The following is a 26,445-nucleotide window of genomic DNA, read 5'->3' on the forward strand; positions in this document are numbered from 1 at the left end:
ATTATTCAAATGATCCCATTCTCATATTCTACCGGCCTGTCAGTCATTCTCTGATGCTCATGACAGAATAGAACTAATAATTGAAAATGTAGCTGAATTCTCTGCGATCATGAATAATGATAATCAGACTACATGCACAATCACTTCACTTCTACTAATACGGCTGGTTAGCTTCCGGTCCAGCGCTGTTCCCCACCAGCTGTTTACAGGAGCGCCGCAAAGTGTTACGGACGTTACGGACAAGTTTTTTAACAGCGTCATCCCCGTATCACATGCCTACAACGTCAACCAGCTGTTTTCAGTAGCATGTATGCTGTCAAATTAAATTATTAATATTATTTTCTCCAGCTCTCGACTTTGGAAGTACAGAATGCCTGAGAGCCTTATATTGCATTATATTTTGAATGGTCATCTGGTGCCTGAATATTGTGTTTTCCTTTACATAAATAATGACATTTCCACCATAAATTGATGCAGAAAAGGCACAAATTGGTGCATATCAATTCACCAGGAAAAACCCTGTAAACGTACCATAGCTACAAACAAAGCTAGCGTAGCTAACAAACAAAAGCTTTGGCTAGCTAAGTGCACACTGAACATAGTGGTGTCAGCTTACACTCACAAAGCTAGCTATTTAGTAGGGGTGTAACAGTACACGGATTTGTACTGAAATTGGACTAAGTCGTTCAGTTCGGTACGCGTGTGTACCAGGGTTTCCGTTAGAAAAAATTGCCGCCGGACATCGTGTCCGGGAAGATTTCGATTTACCAGACAAACGTGAGATATTCCGGTCATCATATTAAAATATAATATAGCTGTTTGTCGCGGTGATTACTGTTGTGTAGCGGCCTATATATGCCATTTAATGTCTATTTCTCATCCGATACTATTAGATGCGAGCTATATAATATATAATAATATAACATGATTCGCATGCGCGCTATGCCATTATGTCCAGCGCTGAACGGGCGCCTCACTGGGAACTGAACAGACAGCATCGATCAATGAACGGACTCCACATTACGTTAACTGAAGTTTGTTAAATTGTTTGGGATTAATGTGAGTTTTCTATTTTCTCTTTCCAGTTTTACCCTTTTGTTATCAATAAAACAACGTCATTTCTATAACCAGGTCTCGCTGGTTGGGAAGGCATTTCGTTTAGCTGCCTGTCAAATCATACTTAATCGGACTCGGGAGTATGACAATGAGGAGAACATAACTGTTTATTGAGAAACAATTGATAGGCAGGCTGGGATACGTATATAAAGAAATACCACAATGCAGTGTTTCCTCCAGGATTTTTCACATTGGTGGCGGGGTGGTCGCGCATAAAACGCATGCATGCGCATAAAACGCGTGCACGCGAAAACAAATATAATTTCTTAAATAGCGGGTAAGTCATTAAAGCCGAGCAGGTGATTTTATATAGAAGGTGATCAAATACCAATATTGTTATGTACGACAGTATGTCATTGCAGCACTTTGTTGCACTTTACGACGTCACGTTCTGTTAGAGCTTTACGACTGTGTGTGTGTTGTCAGAATGAATGGCACTTGGCAACGGATCTCAGTTTGTATATCTGTGTGGATCTACATTTATTAGCATAACACAAACATAATAAATTAGATAGAACAACCCTGTTCATTAATGTTCATTAATGCTTGAGTTCATGTTCATGTTCGCACTGTTACTGTGTGTGCCAATGCACCCCTGTGATGCTGTGTGTGTTATTGAGACCGTTGGGAGAGAGAGCTCGGGTGAACTAAGAAAGTTGTGTATGAGATAGTTTACAATTTAACGCACAGATTACATGAGAGAAGCTATCTGTCATTATTTCAACCACTGTCCAAGTGGGGACGTTACAATACTTTCGTTTTAGAACGAAACGTTAGCCGCTAGCAGGGTTTTTAGCAGTCACCATTCTTGAGCAAAACATGATACAAACAAACATTCAAATACTCGTGTCGTCTTGATTTTTTTTTCGATTTCAATGTCTGACGCATCATTTGAAAGCTTACCATCTGTAGTTTCAGACTATGTAAACAAACGAAAAATTACGTAAGCAAATGGTTATTATTTATCTGGTATAGATACCACTTCTGCGCCGAATGTACCGCACATCCGCACCCGACATTGTAATTACCGTAATTTCTAAACGGTTTGTGCTATCGAAAAAAATCCAACTGTCCCTGAAAGCTGAGATGTTGCACTTCAACCAACATATAGGGTATTACGGTAAAATGTGACGTGAGGACATTCTCAGAGTCAGTTTACTCACAGTGATTGGCGGAGCGTTCAGGGACACATGCTTTTTTTCAGTTCTCCGGTCATAATAACTCGCTGCCTTTCTGCGCAGCCTGAATCAAAGTGGATTGTCTGAATCATTTGGTGGCGGAGCAAATTCATTCGTGGCGGCCCGCCACCAATAAATGCATATAGAGGAAACACTGCCACAATGTCTAGATGTATAACATTTTATTGAACAGTGCAAGCATGTAGGCTTCTGGCGTGACATCGTACCCCTAACGTTCTTAGGGCTTGTTTGAAAAGCTTAGACTGAAAGTTAGTGCCCTGGTCACTTATACTGATTGTATAACAAGAGGAAGACCGAATGTGGAAAAAAACTTTGTTAAAGCTTTCACCACTGAGCTGGCTGATATGTTACGCAACGGAACAGCTTCGGGAAAACGAGTAGCAGCGCACATAATAGTGAGCAAATACTGACTTCCACTTTTAGTCCTAGGCAAAGGTCCAACACAATCAATTATTACACGTTCAAATGGCTCCCCTATAGCAGGAATGGGATGCAATGGTGCGGGTGGAATGGATTTATTAGGCTTACCCGCCATCTGACAAGTATGGCAACAGCGGCAGTGCTTGGCAACATCCGCCTTCAGTCCGGGCCAAAAGAAATGTTTCAATATCAGCTGATAAGTTTTAGTTATACCTAAATGTCCTGACCACTGGCTCTCATGTGCTACAGATAACACCTGTTGTCTATAACCCACAGGCACAACCACTTGTTTTACAGTATTCCACTCACAACCATTTGCATTAGGAGGAGACCATTTACGCATTAATATCCCATCGTTAAGGAAATAAACTACGTTGCCCCCTATTTCAGATTCCTCACTAGCTGCATGTAAAAAACATTTGTTTAATGACTGATCAGCTACTTGAGCGACACGCAATCGCTCGCCGGTTACAGGCAGAGATAGGCTGTCAGCGGATGGTATGGTAGGACTCGGGGAGGATGGTAACTCTACCACTTTCTCCCTGGGAGAAGCTGAAACAATCGGGTTCTCATCCCTTTCAGAAAAGGCTTGCATAATCACACTATCACAGAGAGAAACATCGCTATCCTCCTCTCTGCCTCGACTCGATTGTGCACGAGTTATTATTATACACACCGGAAACAACCGCTGTTTCGCATAGGCCAGCCTACACATTAGGAGTCATCATCATGCCGGTGTCAAATCATATCATAATAAAAGAAATACATAGCCTATATATTCGTCTTTTTTAAAATAGAAGGAATCAGAATGTGAACTTTAGCGAATTGTATTCAAATTGTGCTTAGAGGGAATTATTTTCACCGGACAATATGTCCAACGACTTTTAAATTTGTCGGACGTCAACAAATTTTACCGGACAAAGACCGGTAATTACCGGTTAACGGAAACCCTGGTATCGTGTACATTTATCTGTACGTTTCCATTTATTTTGCAACCAGTGATATATGACTCGGTTGACAGTCGCTTTGGTGGTGAATGTGTGAATGCGATTCAGACGAGTTGACAAGATAGTACATTGCTCCATCTGCGAGCTTTCAGACCTAAACACATTTGCCCTCTTCTGATGACCATTCATAATTTAACTCAAATGTTATATTTGGAAATATATCCATCTTTGTTTGAAACCAACACACATTGATAATCTGATAGATAATTAAGCAATATCACACGAGAGGGAGTGCTGTTATACTGAATATCAGCACGGCTGTGATTCGGTCGTAGGTACGATGCCGCAGGCAGTGTATGAAGACAATCACAGCCGTGCTTCAATATAACAGCACGACCTCGAGTGTGTCGAGTATTAGTTAACAGTAATAAGTGACAACAGATTATGATTCGTTTGTTTATTTAATCATTTATTTTGGCTCCGTCAACAAAAAATTGTTCTGCAACTGGACTGTTGCCTAGTAACCTGAACATAAGCAGCCGGTTGCACCACGTCTTACTAAGTACAAACTAAACCTAGTTATAGCGGAAGTATAAATCAAGATTTAGTCTCTACTAAACTTGAATGGGTTGCACCAAGCACACTAGTTATGACGTAGACCTTAGTAACTACTAAATATTTATACACCCCTAAGGTGGTGTAAGTTATAACTAACTCGTAGCCAACCATAGTTTCCTCAGCGGAGATAAAGTAGCCTGCGGAAGCAGGCTAGCTACTTTGTATTAACAGTCATTTCGGAGTGATACATATAGTTAAAAGTCCCAGTGCTGTTATACTGTATATCGGCACTCATGGAATGCCTCTTGTCCAATCAAATTACTTGGTCGGATCTAACTGTTGTATAATAGATAATTATTAATTACAATCAAATACAATGAGTCAAATCTAGTTAGTTGTTCCTAGAAATTCACAATGGTGGTTTTCGTAACAACTAGTGGACAACAGCAGAGCAGTACTATTCCATGTAAGATAGATAAATGGCACAAACTTCATACTAATATTTTGTAGCGGATTTATTACAATTCACTGCCATCACAATTATCCTCTGGTGTTCAGGCTGTGATACGCGTCATGGTCAGATTTAACCAAACAACAGACAGGCTAGGGATGCCCACATACCGTTTTTTGCGACTGATATGGATCACCTATAACCTATGAGCAATATCGACCGATATAGGCTACTGCCCATACCGATCAAATAATAGCCCAATACTAATAGGCTAATAAATAAATATGAATCAAAATAAAAACTAAAATGAGTGTGGATGAGACATTTAACATTTAGAGCATCTGATAAAGAGAGGCCTCGGCCTAAATGTCTTTTAAAAAATGTCCACAAACCTTTTGATGGCTGATAGACCTTTTGATACATTTCTTCACTCTTGTTTTAATATGTTGATCATCTTTATTCGTAGGATTCCCTGCACTGTTAACTCTCCATCTGGGCAGTGAGATGGATGCTTCTGCTTATTCAGTGTCAGAGAGCCAGAGGACACACCTTGGGTCCCCTGATGCAGAGACAGAAGGACAGAACCACCGGAAGGACAATCTTATTAGGCTCCAGCCACCACCACTACCACCAACTCCCACCCACAGTAGGAACCATCACTCTCCCAACATTAAAGAAGAGTACGACACACCGTGGGATAGGTTTTTACGGGACTACATCAAAACCCAAAAGGCCAAAGATGAGATGCTCAGCACAAATGCCTCAGGGCAAGATGCACATGCTCTTAAAGAGGGGCATCGACTCTCTGAAGCACCGAATGACATGGATAGTGACAGTAACGCCAGTACAGAGGTCAAGACTAGAGGTCAAGAGGTCAAGATCGAAGAGTGCTATGGTAGGAATTCCTCTCAACAAAGGCCAACCACAGGCCGCGCTAGGGCGGACCAATCACATCCTGGATGTGAGTCAGGTGGTCACAAGAGCAGCTCAGTGATTGGATTACAGGAACAGCAGAGAAGGACAGCGGCAGGGCACATCTCTGGGCAAACGAAACATGGTTGTGGTCATGACGACATGCGCCAGTGCTACGTCCAGTGTGGGAAGAAAGTAAACATGGCGGATATTGTGACAATACAGCAGCAAATTAGAAGACGAGAGCAACACCATTGTGCTCCAACTGATCAGTAAGTCACACACATGCTGTGAATCCTGTCCACAAGTATTGTGTTCAATAATTCACCATAGGGTGCCAGGTGTCAAGTATGCAAATGGTGGTCATTGAATTGATATGGTGAATAATACTGCCAGTTGCATGACTAATAAGTCGATTTGTAATAGCTTAGTAACACATTTCAACAGTAGCTAAACAGTTGGTAATTAAAGGGCAGAACTATAAGCACATCTAATGGATGAATGTCATGTATGATATCGCAGAAAGCTAGCTTGAAAGGGAGCTGCCAGTCAAGCGTGCAAAGTCCACAACCATACAGCCCTCGGAACTGTCTGACCAGGAAGTTGAGCCTAACAAGAAGCTTATTTCCATAGTTTATTTTGTGTTAACATTTTTCCTGGACACAAAATACAATTGGAACCATTCAATGTCTACTTTCCAGACCCTTTAATTACAACAAATGCAATCAGTAATCCATAGATTATTGCATTTGCAGGACGTGTCCTGTCAGTCTAGATGGGAGTTCAGTGAACTGTTTGTCTGTCATTTCTAATCGACCCTGCGTTGTTTGTTCCTCCAGTGTTTCTAACCGCAGGTCCTCTTCAGCTCATGTAACCATGGTAACCATGTATGAACCAGAATGCACCGAGTCCCCCGGATCTGGCTGTGGTTCTCCATCCCTGAAAAGCCCACAGTGGGGTCCAGAGATGGTGGCAGTGAAGCTGGAGGAAGAAGATGTAGAGGAGTATGGTGTGATGGTAAAAGAAGAGGATGGAGGAGACCAAATGAGAGAGGAGGGAGTGATGGTAAAAGAAGAGGACAGAGGAAGAGTGGAGATGAAAGACAGTGAGATGGATGGTAAGTCTTTGTTATTGGTGAGTGTAATTGCACTGTTGTAAAATCAGTGCTACCAGTGTAAGGAAGCATATAGTGGACCTAATTCAAATGTTAATGCAATTTGAGATTGCAATTGCATGTTCCACTTTTGCACGCATTCTTTCGGTCAATATTCAAAATCAAATGCAATCATATGATTTGCATTTTCATTTTCATGTAGCTGGTATGCAAGGTCATTCTGAAAAAAGTTCATTCTGAACTGAAAATTACTATGCAATCCCACAATAGCATTTTCCACTTTTTCCTGCATTACTTGAGTCAATATGACAATTGTAATGCAATAATGTGATTAGCGTTTGCATTTCCATGTTCTAGTAAACACATCCGCTTCGTAGCTGACAACATTCAAATGTTGACCATTTCATGCAATAATGGTATTGCATGAAACACACACGCTTATAGGCTAATATATTAGAATATATTATTCAAATGATCCCATTCTCATATTCTACCGGCCTGTCAGTCATTCTCTGATGCTCATGACAGAATAGAACTAATAATTGAAAATGTAGCTGAATTCTCTGCGATCATGAATAATGATAATCAGACTACATGCACAATCACTTCACTTCTACTAATACGGCTGGTTAGCTTCCGGTCCAGCGCTGTTCCCCACCAGCTGTTTACAGGAGCTCCGCAAAGTGTTACGGACGTTACGGACACGTTTTTTAACAGCGTCATCCCCGTATCACATGCCTACAACGTCAACCAGCTGTTTTCAGTAGCATGTATGCTGTCAAATTAAATTATTAATATTATTTTCTCCAGCTCTCGACTTTGGAAGTACAGAATGCCTGAGAGCCTTATATTGCATTATATTTTGAATGGTCATCTGGTGCCTGAATATTGTGTTTTCCTTTACATAAATAATGACATTTCCACCATAAATTGATGCAGAAAAGGCACAAATTGGTGCATATCAATTCACCAGGAAAAACCCTGTAAACGTACCATAGCTACAAACAAAGCTAGCGTAGCTAACAAACAAAAGCTAAGTGCACACTGAACATAGTGGTTTCAGCTTACACTCACAAAGCTAGCTATTTAGTAGGGGTGTAACAGTACACGGATTTGTACTGAAATTGGACTAAGTCGTTCAGTTCGGTACGCGTGTGTACTGAATGAATGCACCTTAACCATTTGAACCATTTATAGCATTAGTTCTGAGAATCTCTTTCATATTCAAGCAACATTTATATTGTAACTAAATCGAATGGGAATCGAATCGTGAATCGAATCGAATCGGGAACTGTGAATCGGAATCGAATCGTTTTGGGAAATCAGTGGCGATACCCAGCCCTAATTCAAATACGCATATCTTTTCAAACTTTTTTCTGATTTCAATGTATGACACATCACTTAAACAATTACAATCTGTCCTTTCAGAATATGTAAACAACTTTGGCTACTGGTTCCCCAAAACACCAGCAGCTGTCACACATGTTAAAACATCTGCATGTCCAAGGTCCCACCCACACCAAAGGCCACACACTGGACTTGGTGTGCTCCACTGGACCTCCTCCCCCCGACCTACAGTGCCTGGACCTGGCTGTTTCTGACCACCATGCCGTCCTCTTCACTGTCCCGGTCTCCCTGCCCAGGCAGCATCCCAAACGCACCATCTCATTTAGGAATATCAAATATGTGAGTGCACCGGCCCTATCCAACCTCATTGTGTCCCACATGGCCTCGGCTCCCCCTGACACCACGGTGGACGGCCTGATAGCCCACTACAACGCTGCCCTATCCCTCAGCCTCAACTCCCTCGCCCCCCTCAAAACTCGGACCGTCTCCTTCACCCGCCCTGCCCCCTGGTTCAACACCGAACTCCGCACCATGAAGGCCACTGGTCGCCAGCTAGAGAGGCTGTCCAAAACTACCGGCCTCACAGTCCATTTCCTGGCTTACAGAGACCGTCACATGACTGCCTACAAGGATGCTCTCTCCCACACTAAGACCCTATATTATTCCCGTCTCATTGGCTCCCAGCAAAACCCCAGAACACTATTCACCACCATCAACCGTCTACTCCGCCCCCCCGACGCCCCCCACCCTCCTGGTGCTCCCGACCGCTGCTCCAAATTCCTTCTTTCACTCAAAGGTTGACTCCATCCACCAGCAGCTCCGGGCACCAGCCCCTCCCGCTCCTCCTGCACCCCAGCCACACGATGACCTCGCCCCAGCGCCGTGCCCCCCCCAATGCTGCTTTTCCTCCTTCTCTCCAGTGGACGCTGCCCAGGTCGCCAGGCTGGTCACCCTGGCCAAGACCCCAACCTGCTCACTGGACCCCATGCCCACAGCCCTGGTCAAGGACTGCTTACCCACCCTCTGCCCCTACATGGTGGATATTATTAATGGCTCCCTGCTATCTGGCATAGGCCCCACCAGCTTCAAAACTGCCTCAGTCACCCCCATCCTCAAGAAACCTGGTCTGGACCCTGATGACCTCCACAACCACCGGCCGATCTCCAACCTTCCCTTCCTGAGTAAAACCCTGGAAAGAGCAGCCGCCGGCCAAATCCATCAGTATATGTCCAACCATGAGCTCTATGAGCCCCTACAATCCGGCTTCAGATCTCACCACAGCACGGAAACCGCCCTCATTAAAATCACCAATGATCTCCTCATTGCTGCTGACTCGGGCCGTTTCAGTATCCTCATCCTCCTGGACCTCTCTGCTGCCTTCGACACTGTCTCCCACACCATCCTCCTCAACCACCTCTCCACCCACCTGGGTGTCACTGGTACAGCCCTCAGGCTCAAGCTCCCCCCCAGCCCCAGTCAACCAAGGCATTCCCTAAGGCTCTGTACTAGGACCCCTCCTCTTCACCATTTACATGCTCCCCCTCGGCCAGATCCTCCGTCGTCACGGCCTTAACTACCACTGCTACGCCAACGATACCCAAATCTACCTCAGCTCCACCGCATCCTCTCCACTCCCCCCCAGTCCCTCATCAACTGCCTGCTCGAAATAAAAACCTGGATGACATCTAACCTCCTCAAACTTAACACCAAGAAAACAGAGCTCATGGTTGTGGCACCCAAGGCGCTGCTCCGGAAGGTTGGGGACTTCGACGGCTGCTCCATCTCCCCATCCTCCGAAGTCCGTAACCTGGGCGTCATCCTGGACTCCACCCTCTCCTTCCAGTCCCACATAAAATCCATCAGCAAATCCGCCTTCTTCCACCTCAGAAACATCTCCAGACTACGACCTTCCCTCACTGACTCCGTTGCTGAAACCCTCATTCACGCCTTCGTCACCTCCCGTCTGGACTATTGTAATGGAGTCCTGTTCGGGGTTCCCAACAATGCCCTGGACAGGCTCCAGTACGTGCAGAACTCAGTTGCCAGGGTCCTCATCCACACCAAGCCCTGGCAGCACATCACCTCCACCCTCATTCACCTCCACTGGCTCCCGGTCAAGTCCTGCATCACTTACAAAATCCTCCTCCTCACCTATAAATCCCTCCACGCCTGCGCTCCCCAGTACATAACTGACCTCCCCCAGCATACCCCTTCCCGGAGCCTGCGGTCCGCAGACATGGGCCTGCTATCCAGCCCCCGCACCAACCTACGGACCTTTGGGGACAGAGCCTTCAGCGTGGCCGCACCTACTCTCTTGAACTCCCTCCCCACAGTGATCCGCAATGCCCCCACCCTGGACTCCTTCAAATTAGCCCTCAAAACACATCTGTTCTCCAAGGCCTATGGCCCCTAGTCAATGTTTCAGTTTTGCTTTGTTTGTTTTCTGTTTTGTCTGTCTGATCATTCCCTTGAATTGTAAAGCGTCCTTGGGTTTTTTGAAAGGCGCTATATAAATTAAAGTTATTATTATTATTATTATTATTATTATCTTTCGACGCAACATGGGCTAAAAGTACAGGAATGCCATGTTGCCACGCTGGCACAAATATACTATGCTAATAATGTTAGCACCACGCAGGCAGGCTTAGCATATTTATTCATTTTCATTCATTTAATTTAGAAGGTCCCTTGAGATTAAAATATTTTTTTCGAGGAAGACCTGGCCAAAAGCACACCAGTTCAAGTACAAGTTTACACGATTGGAAAATAAAACATAATAAAAAGGGACGAGAGATAAATATGATAGAAAATCCATTTTAACTGTCTACTAGCACTCTACTGCACTCTACTGTCACACAATTAATCAGAGCTTTGAACTCCCCCAGGGAGATGAGATTATTAACACTACAACAGCCATGGGTGGGCTCATTTGACCTAGTAAGTAAAACAATATTTAAACTCACCTTTTCAGGAACCACCTTTCATGACTTTTCCTAGATGCGTTCTACCACCCAGTATCCTTACATTTTCTAAATCTACCTTTTATAAAGCTCTTTCTACAACAGGGTTTACCCAAGTTACATACGCAATAGTGATAGGATATTGTATGTCTATGTACAGACAATTATGAATGAGAGACTGTACAGTAGCTCTCCCAGTTGAGTGTTGCACGCTATAGCTACCGCAGCAAAGTAATTGCAACAACCTACATTTGATTGTCTGTAATCGTCAACGAATTTCCATGCAACATGGAACTAATAAAATTCCATTTATTATACAGTATCATGTAATCAAGTGTATTTTCGCAGCTTGAGTGTGTGTGTGTGCGTGCCTGCGTGCGCGTGCGTGTGTGTGTCTGACATGGGTTTCAAACGATTTCCCCGGTACCTCCCCGCTCCAACATGACAGGTTGTCGGGTCAACAAGGTTCGGGAAGTAAGCCTGTTCCGCTAGATAGTATAGGTATGTAGATAGTATAGGTAAGTAGATAGTATAGGTATGTAGATAGTATAGGTATTTAGATAGTATAGGTATGTAGATAGTATAGGCATGTAGATAGTATAGGCATGTAGATAGTATAGGCATGTAGATAGTATAGGCATGTAGATAGTATAGGTATGTAGATACTAGTATAGGTATGTAGATAGTATAGGTATGTAGATAGTATAGGCATGTAGATAGCATAGGTATGTAGATAGTATAGGCATGTAGATTGTATAGGTATAGGTAGGACTTATAGTCCAGTGTGATTTATATGCATTTTTTTCTTCATGACGTATTTCTTAGTGGTGCGACTTATACTCCGGTGCGACTTATAGTCCAGAAAATACGGTAGTATAGGTATGTAGATAGTATAGGTATGTAGATAGTATAGGCATGTAGATAGTATAGGTATGTAGGTATGTATAGGTTCACTTCCCAGGGGGCTAACATCAAAATACACACATCCCCGTGTTTACCAGGGCCAGGGGAATCTAACAGGGGTGGGATGCAAATGGTGGGTTGTTCCAATCGAATGCGACACATGGGTGAATGGGTGTATGGAAATAGCGTTCCACGCACCCGGAATATTTGCATATTCATGACTATTGTTTTTTAATAATGATAATCAACTACTTCTGCATCATACATGCAGCCACTACCCGTGATAATCTGCGACCTTAATCCTGTATCAGGGCACGATACTTGTACAAGGTGCAGAGGTTTATCTCTCTGAGAGACATACTTAGATAGAGAACACTTTTATCTATATCTTTTTATTCATTGTTTATTATCTTGTTAAATGTTTATCTATTTAATTTCTCTCTATTTTTGTTGTTGTTACTATCCTCCTCTTGCTGTATTTTTTTTAATGCTGTATGTAAAGCGCTTTGAATTGCCCCTGTTGTATCAAATGTGCTATACAAATCAACTTGCCTTGCCTAAACGTATATATTAAAGTTAAACTTGCCTATGTAACCCTGTATATGTTCCTATTCTTACAGACCAGCAGAGCTCCAACCCAGGTTCAGACAGCGAGCCCACCTCCACCACATCAGGAAACCATAAACAACACAGGAGCTCAAGGCGGAAGAATCACCATAAAACACATCCACAGACTTACACAGGAGAGAAGACCTACCGTTGCCCACTGTGTGGAGATAGTTTTAGTAAAGCAGGAGACCTGAAGAAGCACCAGAGAATACACACAGGAGAGAAACCATACCAGTGCTCCCAGTGTGGGAAGAGTTTCATTGATGCAAGAGACCTGAAGAAGCACCAGAGAATACACACAGGAGAGAAACCATACCAGTGCTCCCAGTGTGGGAAGAGTTTTAGTCAAGCAGGAAACCTGAAGAAGCACCAGAGAATACACACAGGAGAGAAACCATACCAGTGCTCCCAGTGTGGGAAGAGTTTTAGTCAAGCAGGAAACCTGAAGAAGCACCAGAGAATACACACCGGAGAGAAACCATACCAGTGCTCCCAGTGTGGGAAGAGTTTTAGTCAAGCAGGAAACCTGAAGATTCATCAGAGAATACACACCGGAGAGAGACCATACCACTGCTCCCAGTGTAGGAAGAGTTTCATTCATGCAGGACACCTGAAGGAGCACCAGAGAATACACACAGGAGAGAAACCATACCAGTGCTCTGAGTGTGGGAAGAGTTTTAGTGAATCAGGATCCCTAAAGATACATCAGAGAATACATACAGGAGAGAAACCATACCACTGCTCCCAGTGTGGGAAGATTTTTAGTCAAGCAGGAATCCTAAAGAGACATCAGAGAATACATACAGGAGAGAAACCATACCACTGCTCCCAGTGTAGGAAGAGTTTCATTCATGCAGGACACCTGAAGGAGCACCAGAGAATACACACAGGAGAGAACCCATACCAGTGCTCTGAGTGTGGGAAGAGTTTTAGTGAATCAGGAACCCTAAAGATACATCAGAGAATACATACAGGAGAGAAACCATACCACTGCTCACAGTGTGGGAAGAGTTTCAATGATGCAGGACACCTGAAGAGGCACCCGAGAATACACACAGGAGAGAAACCATACCAGTGCTCACAGTGTGGGAAGAGTTTAATTGGTGCAGGAAATTTGAAAAGACATCAGAGAATGCACACCGGAGAGAAACCCTACCAGTGCTCCCAGTGTGGGAAGAGTTTCAGTCAAGCAGATTCCCTGAAGAAGCACCAGAGAATACACACATGAGAGAAACCATACCACTGCTCCGAGTGTGGGATGAGTTTTAGTCAAGCAGTTCACCTAAAGATACACCAGAGAATACATACAGGAGAGAAACCTGTTTCAATCGAGCAGATTCCCTGAAGGGCCATCAGAAAACACACACAGGAAGAGCAGGCAGGAAACCTAAATACACGCCAGAGAACACACACAGGAGAGAAACCGTACCAGATTTCTGTCAAGAGTGAAAGGTGGTTTGGTTCTATTTGTAAATATGCTTAACGTAGTTTTTCTATTTGTTTGATTAATGTAAAGGCTCTTTGTCCATACAAAGCTTTTGCTGTGCATATAGTATGATATGCATTGTATTTTTTTTGCTGGGCTCCCCACATGGTTTGTTCTCATCTCTTACTTTGTGTATTGGGTAAATCACTTTGAACAGTCACAAGCTCGCTTTTCCAACAGTGGATGTCCTACCCATGTGCTTTGCTTTTGCATTGCATTAAGTCCAATTGCTGTTCAGGTTCCACAGCTTCTGTTTAATGGAAACTTGCTGAAGCTTATGTATTTTTCTTTTCGTTCACAATGAATTGTGCTTTTCAAATAAATTCTTAGTGATTTAAAATCAATCGCTTTTGCACCAGCTGCAATTGGCGGAGCAGAGGCTGGTCGATGCCAACATACAGGGAGTTGCAGGAATCCAGCCGGGTTGTTATGAAGGCATGGATCACCTTCTCTTGGTCCTTCTCCGGAAGATAGGCCCTTGTCTTAGCGAGGAGTCTGAGGTGAAAAAGCTATTTTTGACCACAGAGCAGACCTGCTTGGTGAATTTGAAGTAATTGTCAAAAATCACTGTGTTGTCTACCCTGAATGACTAGTCATTGAAATGTTGCTTGATTGTTATTAAAATGATAATCTTTAATGAAAAAAATACAATAACTTATATTTGAAAAAGATACTTTTCTTTGGGTGGTTTTGTATTCAATTGTATACCCATAATGCATTACCGTTTCGTCATCAAATTACTGTAGCTTTTAATACTGTGAATATTAGCTTCAGCATGGACACAATCTGAATGGGCTATCCAAGTGGTTGCATATTTGCAAATACTGATCCTGTGACTGGGAGATTTACTTATATTTACATGATTTATTTTATTTTATTTGATCTAAAGTGAGTTGCATTTACAAATAAATAAATTTGTCTAAGTAAGTGAATTGTCTATCAATCAGCATCACAAGACAAAAACATCTCTGCTCGGGCCAGGGGCCATTGGCAGTCATAATGCTGGAGGAAGGAAGATTTGTTTAATGATTACAGTAGAGAAACTGTACTGGGGGGTTTGGGCAGGGTCCCACACTAAGGCTTGTTAGTGCATTTTATGTTCGGACAAGTGAAATTCCTCCTGCAGTTGTCTGACGAATGTAGAAACAAAAATAAATCAATGTGATGGCAGCTGGTGTTTGGAGCTACAGGCGCAGAATATAAAGTGGTCAAATCGGTCGTCAAACTATTTATGACGTAAAAGTCAGATTTTCAGGGTTTTTTTACAACACACAACAACGTTTTGAAGTACCCACTCAATATTTTTTTAAACAATTTCACGATAATTATATATGTGTACTTGATCAGCAAAATAAGCTTATTTTTAGCCTGATTTCTCCCGGCTTGGGGGAGGGGGCGAATGGTTTCATTGTTTTGTTTCATTGGTCGATAGATGTGTGTACGGCTGACCTATAGGAGGCAGCAGGCAGCATGCTCTTCGTTTACTCTGACTCCACAAAGAAAGTTTCTACCAACGGCGATCTCATAAGGGAAGGGTCTTCTATGTATCTACATAGCGCCTTTGTTAGTTAGTTGAAACCAGTGTGTTCGTGTATTTAGACATTTCTTTATTATTTACCCACTAGCAACTAACTGAAACCACAATGTTCAGTCTGGACTAAGCTAGGCAACGCTTTTGTTTGTTAGCTATGCTAGTGTACCCGGCTCGGTCTGTCTCGAGTCGACTACCTGCGTTGTGTTCTGTGCTGACCGATGACAGGACGCTGATGTGTACTTTAGGCACTTTTAATCTGTACAATGCACACAAAAATAATGTTGGAATGAAACATCAAAACATGTAGGTGTCTTCTCAGCACGAGTCAACCTCTCTCCGTCTCATAGAATGCAGACTGCGCTCTAATAGTAATAATAATAATAAACAGAAAATATTTAGATTTGGGCTTTTACACTTTACAACACCAAATAAACCACCCTCTCTTCACCAATCACCTTCCCCTCGCATACAGTGACATGCATGATACAAAATGCCTGCCCCACATCTAGCAGCTCAGTGCCACTGAACATCGAACAAAAGAAAACACCTCAACACATTACATTTTGAACCTGGTATTGGGAGTAGCAACATACCTGTACAATGCACACAAAAATAATGTTGGAATGAAACATCAAAACATGTAGGTGTCTTCTCAGCACGAGTCAACCTAGCACAAAAGAAACATTTCAGCTAACTGACACAGAGAACAGTGACGAACGCTAGCTGACACAGTGATGAGCGCTAGTGTTGTGTATTTCTCTTGTTAGTTATGAATCAAAGAACAGCTATTGAGTTTAAGACGATTTAATCAGAGTTACAAAAACAGGGTATACGTATACCAACACTGGAGCCTTGTCTCTGTCCTCCTCTCCTGAGATCCGCTGGTAAAGAGGCCCCCCCTTGGGTCTCAACCCTATTCATCAACAATATGCAAATACAGTCACAGGCCATAGCCTATCACCTTATCCAGATGGCCATGAGGGCCGTCCCCTGTGATGTCACCGTGATGTCACCCTTCCGGGTGCCCGCTGGTGCAAACATGAAGGCTACAGAATAGCATGACCCCCTATCATACTATCTATGCATGTGTGTGGAAATATACGACACATCCCCCCTCGGACCACCCAGAGGGTGTTCCGAAACTAAACGACCACAAAACAAAAACAAAAACACAAAACCCCACATAAGAAACCAAAGAAAAAAAAAAAAAAATATATATATATATATATATATATATATATATATATTTTTTTTTTTTTAAATAAACAACAACAAACAGAAAAACTACACCAACACACAACACAAGAAGCACAATAACACAGACCAACCCAGGACCAGTATTAGGACCCAAAGATATCATAAACAAAAAATAGAAAACAACCAATAATAAAAAGAATCTTGAAAATAATGTAGTCTATTTTCTCTGTTTGGTGATCAAAAATGAGGGAAAAAGTCCTGACCAAAGTTAAGAATATTTATTCAAAAAAGACAAGATCGGGTCCTCAGATTACACAGGATCAGGCTTACACACAAACAGTCACGACGAGGTCAGAGGAAGACAGAAGACGGAGCTCTCTGTGTTCCCTGGTTTTATACCGGTCTCTCAGCCAATCACATCACAGTATGTTCTTGGCCAATCGTGATCCTTCTTTCTAGGCCTCTGATTGGCCTATACCCTTGGGGCCGTGCATGTGCGTGTGTGTGTCTGCGCATGTGCGACAATTGATTCTCAAATCTCCCCGCGACCATCTGTCCTCAAATGCCCTTGTAGGCCTCAAATATGTGTAATTTAATATGTATGTAATATGTGTAAAAATATACGTTATATCTGTGTGTTATATGTGTAAGATATACGTTATATAAGAAGGCTATTAATATGTGTAAAAATATACGACACATCCCCCCTCGGACCACCCAGAGGGTGTTCCGAAACTAAATGATCACATAAACCAAAACAAAAACACAAACCTCACATATCGCAGCTAAGAAAAAAATATAAAAAAATAAAAAATAACAACAGACAGAAAAACCATATCAACACCTAACACAAGAAGCACAATAATACAGACCAACCCAGGATCAGTATTAAGAACCCAAAGACATCATGCAAAAAATAGAAACCAACCAATAATAAAAAGAATCTTGAAAATAACAATCACAATTAAACTAAACACAGTCCATCATGCACAAATTACTATAGAAACTTCCAACGACCGATGTTTTCTTTGTCCTTGAAGCGCCAGGGACAGAGGTTACTAGCACATGAACCCAGTTGGAGAACAGCCTTTACCGCTGTCTCAGATTGATATCCTTTCCCAGTCGAGAGCTTTTTCTTCGTTGTGCTAGGAACAGAACCTCTTTCCTATCTTTGCATAACCACCACATCACTTCTCAACTGACATCAATCACATGATATAGAAAGAAACAAACAGTAATCGAAGCAACTAATCATAAAACATCACTTAATAAACAAATCATCAAAGGAGGAAACAAAATCAGAAAGCAAAACAGAATCCAGCTTTTGCTCATCAGCTATGTTGGTCAACATTAAAGCATTAATAGGAACATCAGAAATACACTTTCCACAACATTTGATTAAAATACCAAGTAACATAATACAGATGATAATGACAACAAAAATAATAGCGACGGACCTGATCATATTACCAATACCTGAAAAAGCAGAATCAAAGAAATCTAACATATTCCAACCGTGTTCTTTATGTAAATCCTCTACACCCTTCTTGTTAGATTCATGAAAATCATACAAAGCGTTATCAGAATCCGAAATATAACTGCAGCATTCACCGCCTATCAAAGCACAAGTACCACCCTGACTGGCCAAAATAATGTCCAAAGCCATTCTATTTTGGAGAGCTACATTCTTAGTTTCAGTCAATTCAGTGGCCAGGGCAGATACTACAGCATCCGAAGCATTAATGTGTTTTTCAAGAACGGATGATAGGGCACTTAATTCAGTCTGAGAGTTGTAGACACCATAACTTGGGAATATTAGGCCAAAAAACTTCTGAGCGGTAGACAACGCCCTACGACTACGATGGGTTGCTTGTTTGTGAAGTACAGACATCTCCTCCCGAGTAACTTTCCTAATCAAAGGTATCAGATGAGCCAAATAACAAACACCCTCACTCAAAGCAGGAAGCTTAGAGAATGCATCATTATCACACACAAGAAACACATGTTCCGGGAGTTGAAGCTCCTTACCAGGATACAAGAACATGGTACCACCTATACAAGACGCGGCCCCTAGCTGACGAACCGCGCTGCTCTTGGGCCGAGATTGAATGTCAATACAGGTTGTAATATTTACGAGAGGCATGACTTTAAGCTGCGTGGTGCCTTTCTGCCGTCTGGTAGTATTGGTATCATGTAATTTCATTTGAGGCACCATAGCACAATCAACAACTTTACATTTCAGTCCAGAAATAACAACTGAACCCCTCCACCGTGTAGAAGTCACACTCCCCGAACATGACAGATGAGGACTCAATGCAGTACCATTTAATTGAACGAACATAGCTTGGATAATATATATCTTCTTCGGACCTGTTGGTTGTGACAAATGTGTAAGCCTATCAATAATAACCTTCCCCACACCGCTAGGCCTATGGTGTTTGTTAACCGCTGCTGTCAGACGTTCCAACACACCAATATCCACACCTGCATAGGAAGAATTTAAAGGAACCAGAATCGTGCTGGGCTGACAAGAAGAGCTCTGGTTCTTGCCCTGTAAAACAAATGGGGCTAAACCCTGCCAATTATAATGAAGCCATTCTGCTTTAGTTAACGGTATGGGGAAAAACATAGGAGCAGACGCACTTACAGGGACCTGTTGACAAATCCAGCAATCAGAATAATTCATTTTTGAAGCAAAATCTTTCATGATACTAGTGGCAGAATTAGGGTGGGACCGTGTCCCCAGGTGATTAGAATCATACAACAAATAATCGTCAGTAGCGACTACAATCGCCTTCGTAGAAGCCTTCACAGCAACATTTTCAACCTTTCCTGATAACTCAACGTGAACATATTTATGCACAAATTTCTCACAGTCCAACCTATAGTGGTGTGGAAAGTCAGGCTTGGTCCTACAAACTTTGTCCTTGAAATTGTTGGATTTACTAGACACCTGTTCACCGATATCACGTCTAGCACACCAATACGAGTTCAACACCTGGTCAACATTAGTTAATGTCACACGAGTTTCTTGCGTGTTGCTTGAGTGTTGATTAAGTGTAACATATTTAGCATCCAATAAATACCACTCGTTCGCTTCGGCGGTATAGATCAAACAATCATCAACAGTACAACGTGAATGTGGGCAAACAAAAGCTCTACCTGCTGTGATCATTCTTCTCTGACGTCCAGGCATAACAGTGTGTGAGTAAAGTGTAACATTGTCCAAAGAAGTCAATGGGGTAGGAACACTAAGGGGTATATTAGTCTCTGAAACGGCATGGCTTGAGTTTCCTCCTAATTGGCCTTGGTGTTTTACGGGGTCTGTCTGGTTGGGGTGTATCACTGACAGGTCTGTGTCTCTCAATGGTACCTTGGTCCGGGCAGCCGCCCGGGTTGCTGACATCTCCGTCTGGAGCATTGTCAGGGTCGGAAGGGGTGACAACAGGGGCAACACCAGGCTTGGTAGAACCCCCAAGAGGGGTGTCGCAGTCACTGGATCCTTCACGGTCTCCGTTGGCCCACTCATCTCTGGGCTGGACAGGGTCTGGGACGAGGCCCCCGGCATCATCTGCATCACGGCGCAGATACTCACCAACATCTTCGTCAGCCTGGATGTCCAAGCTGTGGACTTCCTCGTCCCCAGGGGTCTCCTCACCATCCTGCTGAGGTTCTCCCTCATCGTCCTCATTGGGTGCCTTGATGCAGTGATGAACGTGATACCAGGTGGGGGACCCCTTGATTTGGAGGGCAGTCCCAGTGCACCGAACGACCTCGTATGGTCCTTCCCGTCGAGCCTCATGCCACTTCCGTCTGTAGACCTTCACGTATACTTTGTCACCCGGTTGCAACGCGTCCTTCCTCTCCTGTGCGTTCACCTCCTCTTCACGTTCCTGTTTGTGGAGCACATAAGAAGAGATACTCTTTTGCCGGTTAGTCATGTACTGTACATAGGCTTTCATGTCACTCTCCAGGAGAGCCAAACTTGGCCCTTTCCCACTGGTTCGTGCACAGGGAGCTGTCATTATCCTCCCCATTACCAGTTCATGGGGAGTCAAGTGCAGCCCTCGAATCTCACTGGAACGACAGGCCATCAATGCAAGAGGGAGTCCTTCCAACCAATTAAGACCTGTATGCTTACAGACCTTAGAAAGACGGTTCTTAAGGACCCCGTTCATCCTCTCTACTATCCCCTGGCTTTGAGGTGAGTAAATACACCCAAGTCTCTGCTTGATTCCCAACTTTTGTAGTATAAGCTTTACCGTCTTATCCACAAATTCCTTACCATTGTCTGACGATATCCTATCTGGAATTCCAAACCTAGGCATGACTTCCCTGCATAGGAACTTTGCTACAGACTGAGCATCCTTTCTTCGAGTGGGGCAAGCTTCTACCCATCTGCTGAACCTGTCTACTACAACTAGCATGTACCTGTATCCTGCAACAGGACGAATCATGTCCACATAGTCAATCACTAAATGTTTCATTGGCCCGTTTGGGGTAGGGATATGCCCAGTTCCCACTGGTATTCCAGGTCTGATATTGTTCTTCAAACAGACCACACATTGACCAAGGATATGGTCTATTTGTTCCAACAAATATGGAGCCCAAAAACCATATTCCTTGGTGATCTTGCGTCTTACCTCCCCCCTGGACACATGTGCTAATCCATGGGCTTCCTGTATCAGTATGCCTAATAAATCTGGGGGTGCCACAACCAGTCCCTCATGATTTCTCCATAGACCTGTGTCATCCTGACTAGCTCCCCTTGTTAACCATAGGTTTTTGTCTAGCGCATTTGCCTCACTCTGTAACATCAACAAATCCTCAAGCGTGACCATGCCCTGTAACTGTGCTTCATGTGTGACCAGCAGAACTTTACCTGCTTTGTCTGCTCCTGTAATAGCTTTGGCTGCATCATCTGCAGCCCTGTTACCTTGTGTGACATGTGATGAGTCAGATCTGTGTGCGGCACACTTCACTATGGCTAATTCCCTTGGTTTCATCATGGCTTGTAACAGCTTCATGATTTGAGCGTGGTGCTGAATAGGCGAACCATCAGTTTTCTTAAAACCCCGTCCCTTCCATACAGCTCCATGTAAATGACACACATTGTGGGCATAGGCAGAGTCGGTGTATACTGTCACTCTTTGTCCGGTTCCCAAGTTGCATGCTTCTGTGAGGGCAATCAACTCAGCCAACTGAGCTGAACAAGGCTGAGGAACAGCCTCGGCTTGTTCCACAATGAACTCCGAATTTTGGGAACGGACTATGGCATACCCGGCACGTAAATTTTCTCCTGCCCGGTAACAAGATCCATCAGTCCAATACTCAACGTCAGCTTCCTTTAAAGGCAAAGCTAGTAGATCTGCTCTAAGCTTAGAGTACCTCGTAGCTTCCTTCACACAATCGTGTGGTTCCCCATCTTCTGGGGTTGGCAAGGTCTCTGCTGGGTTAAGTGTGTTACATCTTAGTAATGTTACATCTTCCCTTTCCAACATCCTGTAATAATCCCTAATCCTAGGCATCGTCAAAGTGTACTTGCCTTGATTCAAGAGGTTCCTTAGACTGTGGTGGCAGAGAATGGTAATTGGGTACCCCATTGTTAAGGTTGTTGCCTTCTCGTACATAAGATAAGCCCCGGCCATTGCTCTGTAGCATGGCGCGAAACCCATTTCTACCTCTGAATATGCGACAGAATAATAGGCTATGGGCTGTGGACTAGGTCCAATGCCTGTTGGTTGCGTAAGAACAGCGCAGGCATACTTCCCCTCGGCTGAAGAAGAAACATACAATCCAAATTCTTTGGAATAATCTGGAAGCGCTAAAGCTGGCGCTTCTTGCAATTTGTGTTTAATTGTCTCAAACGCCAAATCAGCTTCCCTTGTCCAAGTAATGCAAGATTGGAGGTTATCACTACCTGTTTCCTTAATCATCCCCCTCAATGGAGCGACTAGTCTAGTGTAATCCTCCACCCATGCTGAACTATACCCAGTAATGCCCAAAAACATCATCATTTCCCTAACCGTTCGTGGTTTTGGAGCCTTCTGAATAGCTTCCAAATGTTCATTAGTGACGCTGCGATGTCCCTGTGTAATGGATTGTCCTAAGTAAGTTACCTTTTCCTGACAATACTGTAGCTTCTTTTTAGACACCTTGTGTCCCTTCTCCGCCAAAACCTTTAACAGTTTAACGGAATCCCTGTGACATGTTTCTTCATCTGGGGCACAAAGGAGTATGTCATCCATGTACTGAATGGCAGTACTACTTATCATCTGTTCTAACCCGTCTAAGTCCTCCTTCAAGACCTGATTAAAAACATGAGGACTGTGTTTGTACCCCTGTGGCATTCTGGTATATTGATAATGCTGACCTTTGTAGGTAAACCCAAATAACCCTTGACTTTCTACACTAAGAGGTATAGAAAAGAAAGCCCCGCATAAATCAATCACTGTAAACACTTTGGCTGTAGATGGAATCTGAGTCAACAGCACATGAGGATCAGGAACTTCAGCTGGATAGCTGACAACTACCTCATTCACAGCCCGTAGGTCATGTACCAGACGATATGAACCATCAGGTTTCGTCACTGGCAGAAGAGGTGTATTGCTTAACGGATATTGAGTTATCTTCAGGACTCCTGCCTCTAACAGTCCTTTGATCTGTGGCTCAATTCCATCAATTGCTTCCTGTTTCAATGGGTATTGGTTTTTCCAAGGGGGTTTTGCACCCGGTATGAGTTCAACTCTCAATGGACGAGCTGATTTCACAAATCCAATGTCTGTACTGTTCTTTGCCCACAGGTCGGCTGGCACATTCTGCATCATTTCTTCTCTGAGGTCTCTTTCAGCTTGTACAGGAAGGATTAGCTGGTTCATTAGCTTCACAGTCTGCGGATGTCCTATTCCTTGAGCAGAGATCATCAGTTTTGTGAACTGTCCATCAATGCTCCTCCAGATAGCAGGGTTTTCTTTTGTCGTTACAAATCTGGCTTTTTCTGAGTCTGCCATCATTGCCCCTAAATGCTTCTGTTTATAGTGTTCAGATATCATAAGTGTCACATGAGGGATGCTACCCTCAATCTTATGCTCCTGATCTAGATAAGTGTCACTGTTTATCTTCATAGCCACTCCCTGAGGGCCTAGGATTATACAACTTGTACTAAGCTGTACCTGTTTTGGCTGATGCTTCAGCCACTCATCTGGGGTTGCATCTGCAACTTCTCTAAAATACTGGAGTGTACAATGCAATGGATCAGTAGGCCTTCTGGCCTCTGCCATGTGTGCCAGGATATAATTGTCCCACATCCTTGCTGGTTCCATTAGGTCTGGGCTAAGCCCTCCCACCCAATATACCATAGATGCGTTGTTGTCCATCATGACAGACAGCTGTCTGTTCTCTTGTGGCACTGTCACCTGACAGCCGTCAGGTGTGCATTTCACGGTACAATTTAATTGGCATAGTGCATCTCTCCCTAGTAGCCCTATTGGCGTGTGTTCTGATACAAGTATTGACAGATCTGCTCTCTGTCCTTTGTACTCTAAGCTTACAAGCTCAGTGGTAGGGATCAGCTGTTTAATTCCCTCGAATCCGATTGTCTTCACATATTTCCCAGACATAGGAAGGTGCGTGGCGTCTTCAGGCTTCAGACAGGTGTAGGCTGCTCCACTGTCCACCATCAATTCTAATGGACGTTGGTTGACCGACACCCATATTGTAGGTTCATCTTCAGGCCTGTTTGTCACCACCAGCTGGCACCCCCCTTTCGGATCTTCTGGGCACCCCTATAGCGCAGCTGCTGGGCCTCCATAAGGGTTCACCACTCCTGGAGCCGGTGCAGCAGGGGGCCTATATCCTCCTTTTTGTTTCCCCCCTGCGCCCCCCTGGTTCTTCTTAAAGCAGGTACGTTTTAAGTGTCCATACTGGCCGCATAGGAAACATGGTCCTAGCATCTTCCTCGGTGCTGTGGTCCATCCCTCTTGTGGTGGTCCTTGGCCAGGCTGGTTGTATGGCTGGTATGGAACCACTTGCACCCCTGGTGGCCCCTGTGGGTATGGATACCCCCCTTGTGGCCCCTGTGGGTATGACTGGGGAGGGACAATTTGCAGTTGCTGTGGCTGAGATGGGACCTGTAGGGCTATAGTCTGCTCTCTCTCTCTGGTTTTCTTGCCTTCTGTCAATTGCACTTGAGTTAGTTTTCTGAGTGAGTCCTCGTCTTGTGCCTTCTGTGTCTGAATCTTCTTTCTAAATAATTCTACTTGGTGTGCTATGTTGTCTATATAAACAGCCTTGCTCATGTGTCGTAGCCCCACCACTTCTGCTAACTTGTTCTTAACTGGGGTAGGAAGCCCTTCTTGTATTTTTTCCCTGATTATGGATTTTTCTAAGGGGTTATCTTCAGCGTCTTTCCCTGTCACACTTCTCCATTGAGAGTGCACACGGGCCACAAAACCCCGGGGATTCTCATCTCCCCCCAGTGGCTTCACAATGATATTGTCTGGGTGAATGTGAGTAGGGTAAGTCTCTCTGATTGCTTTCCACAGTTTGCCTCTGTTTGCTGCGAAGAGCTCTGGATCATAAACTGATGTATTGATATATCTATGAAGTCCTGCCTTCATCAATATTTCCTGCATTGTATCCAATCCTGCAATAAAAGCTAAGAGTCTTTTCAGGTCTCCCATTGCGGCCTGCGTTCCTGTCAGTATCACGTCGACCTCTCGCGTCCACGAATGTCCTCCCTCCTCCAGAACTGGGAGTTTCTCGATCACTTCAGACAGATCTGTATGATGCCACGGATGATATTCCATCTTGTTACCCCGAATCAGCACTGGACAGTTCTTTAATGTATTTGATGACATTCGGTGACAATCTCCCTCTTTCTCCCTTTCTCGTTGCTCCTTCAGCCATCTGTGGTGTCTTTCTTCCTCTCTTTCCGCTTTCTCCGGGCGTCTTCTCCCACCTTTCCTTTCGGCTGTGGCTATCATCTTCCTGACCTGCGCGTTGTAGCCTCCATCTGCATTGTCGTCATCACTTGAGTCTTCACTGCCATCTTCGCTGTCATCTTCCTCGTCACTCCTGTCGTCCCCTTTTCCCCTTGGCTCCTTCTTCTTCTTCTTCTTCTGGGAATGGTCCTCCAGTGCCTTAGCATATGGAGGGGGACTGGAGACAGGACACATGTCTGGGGATGAAATGTTCAATTTCTGTTCCAGTGTTCTGGCCAATTCTTTTTTCTTTTCCGGTTCCATCTGAGCTATTTTCTGTCCCTCTACCTTAAATAGATCTAAAATAGCTAACTCTAACTTGCGTTTCTCTGATCTAATCTTTCCTCTTTGATGTGCTTTGTGCCCATTGATAAGTATTTCCAATGTTGCAATTATTTGTAAATTAAGGCTGCCCTCTTTCGGCCACGGCTGTTCAATGTATGCCCAACGGCTATTCCATTTCGTAGACATTTTGCTAATTTCCCTAACAAGAGGATTCATTTTTTCCACTACAGCCATAGGGGATAACGTAGCCAACATTCCACGATGTTCACTAATATCTTTTAACAGCTTCGTTGAATTTGACCCCATTCTACTTGCTCAATATGCTGACAATATTCTATATTAGATAAGGTGTACGCTTCTTACAACCCACCTTATTTTGCCTTATTTGCTAAACAAATGCTAGTCCAATATAACTGTATTAACCGC

The sequence above is a fragment of the Nansenia antarctica genome (genome assembly GCF_963989245.1).
Source record: "Nansenia antarctica genome assembly, chromosome: 1".
Lineage (NCBI taxonomy): Eukaryota > Metazoa > Chordata > Actinopteri > Argentiniformes > Microstomatidae > Nansenia > Nansenia antarctica.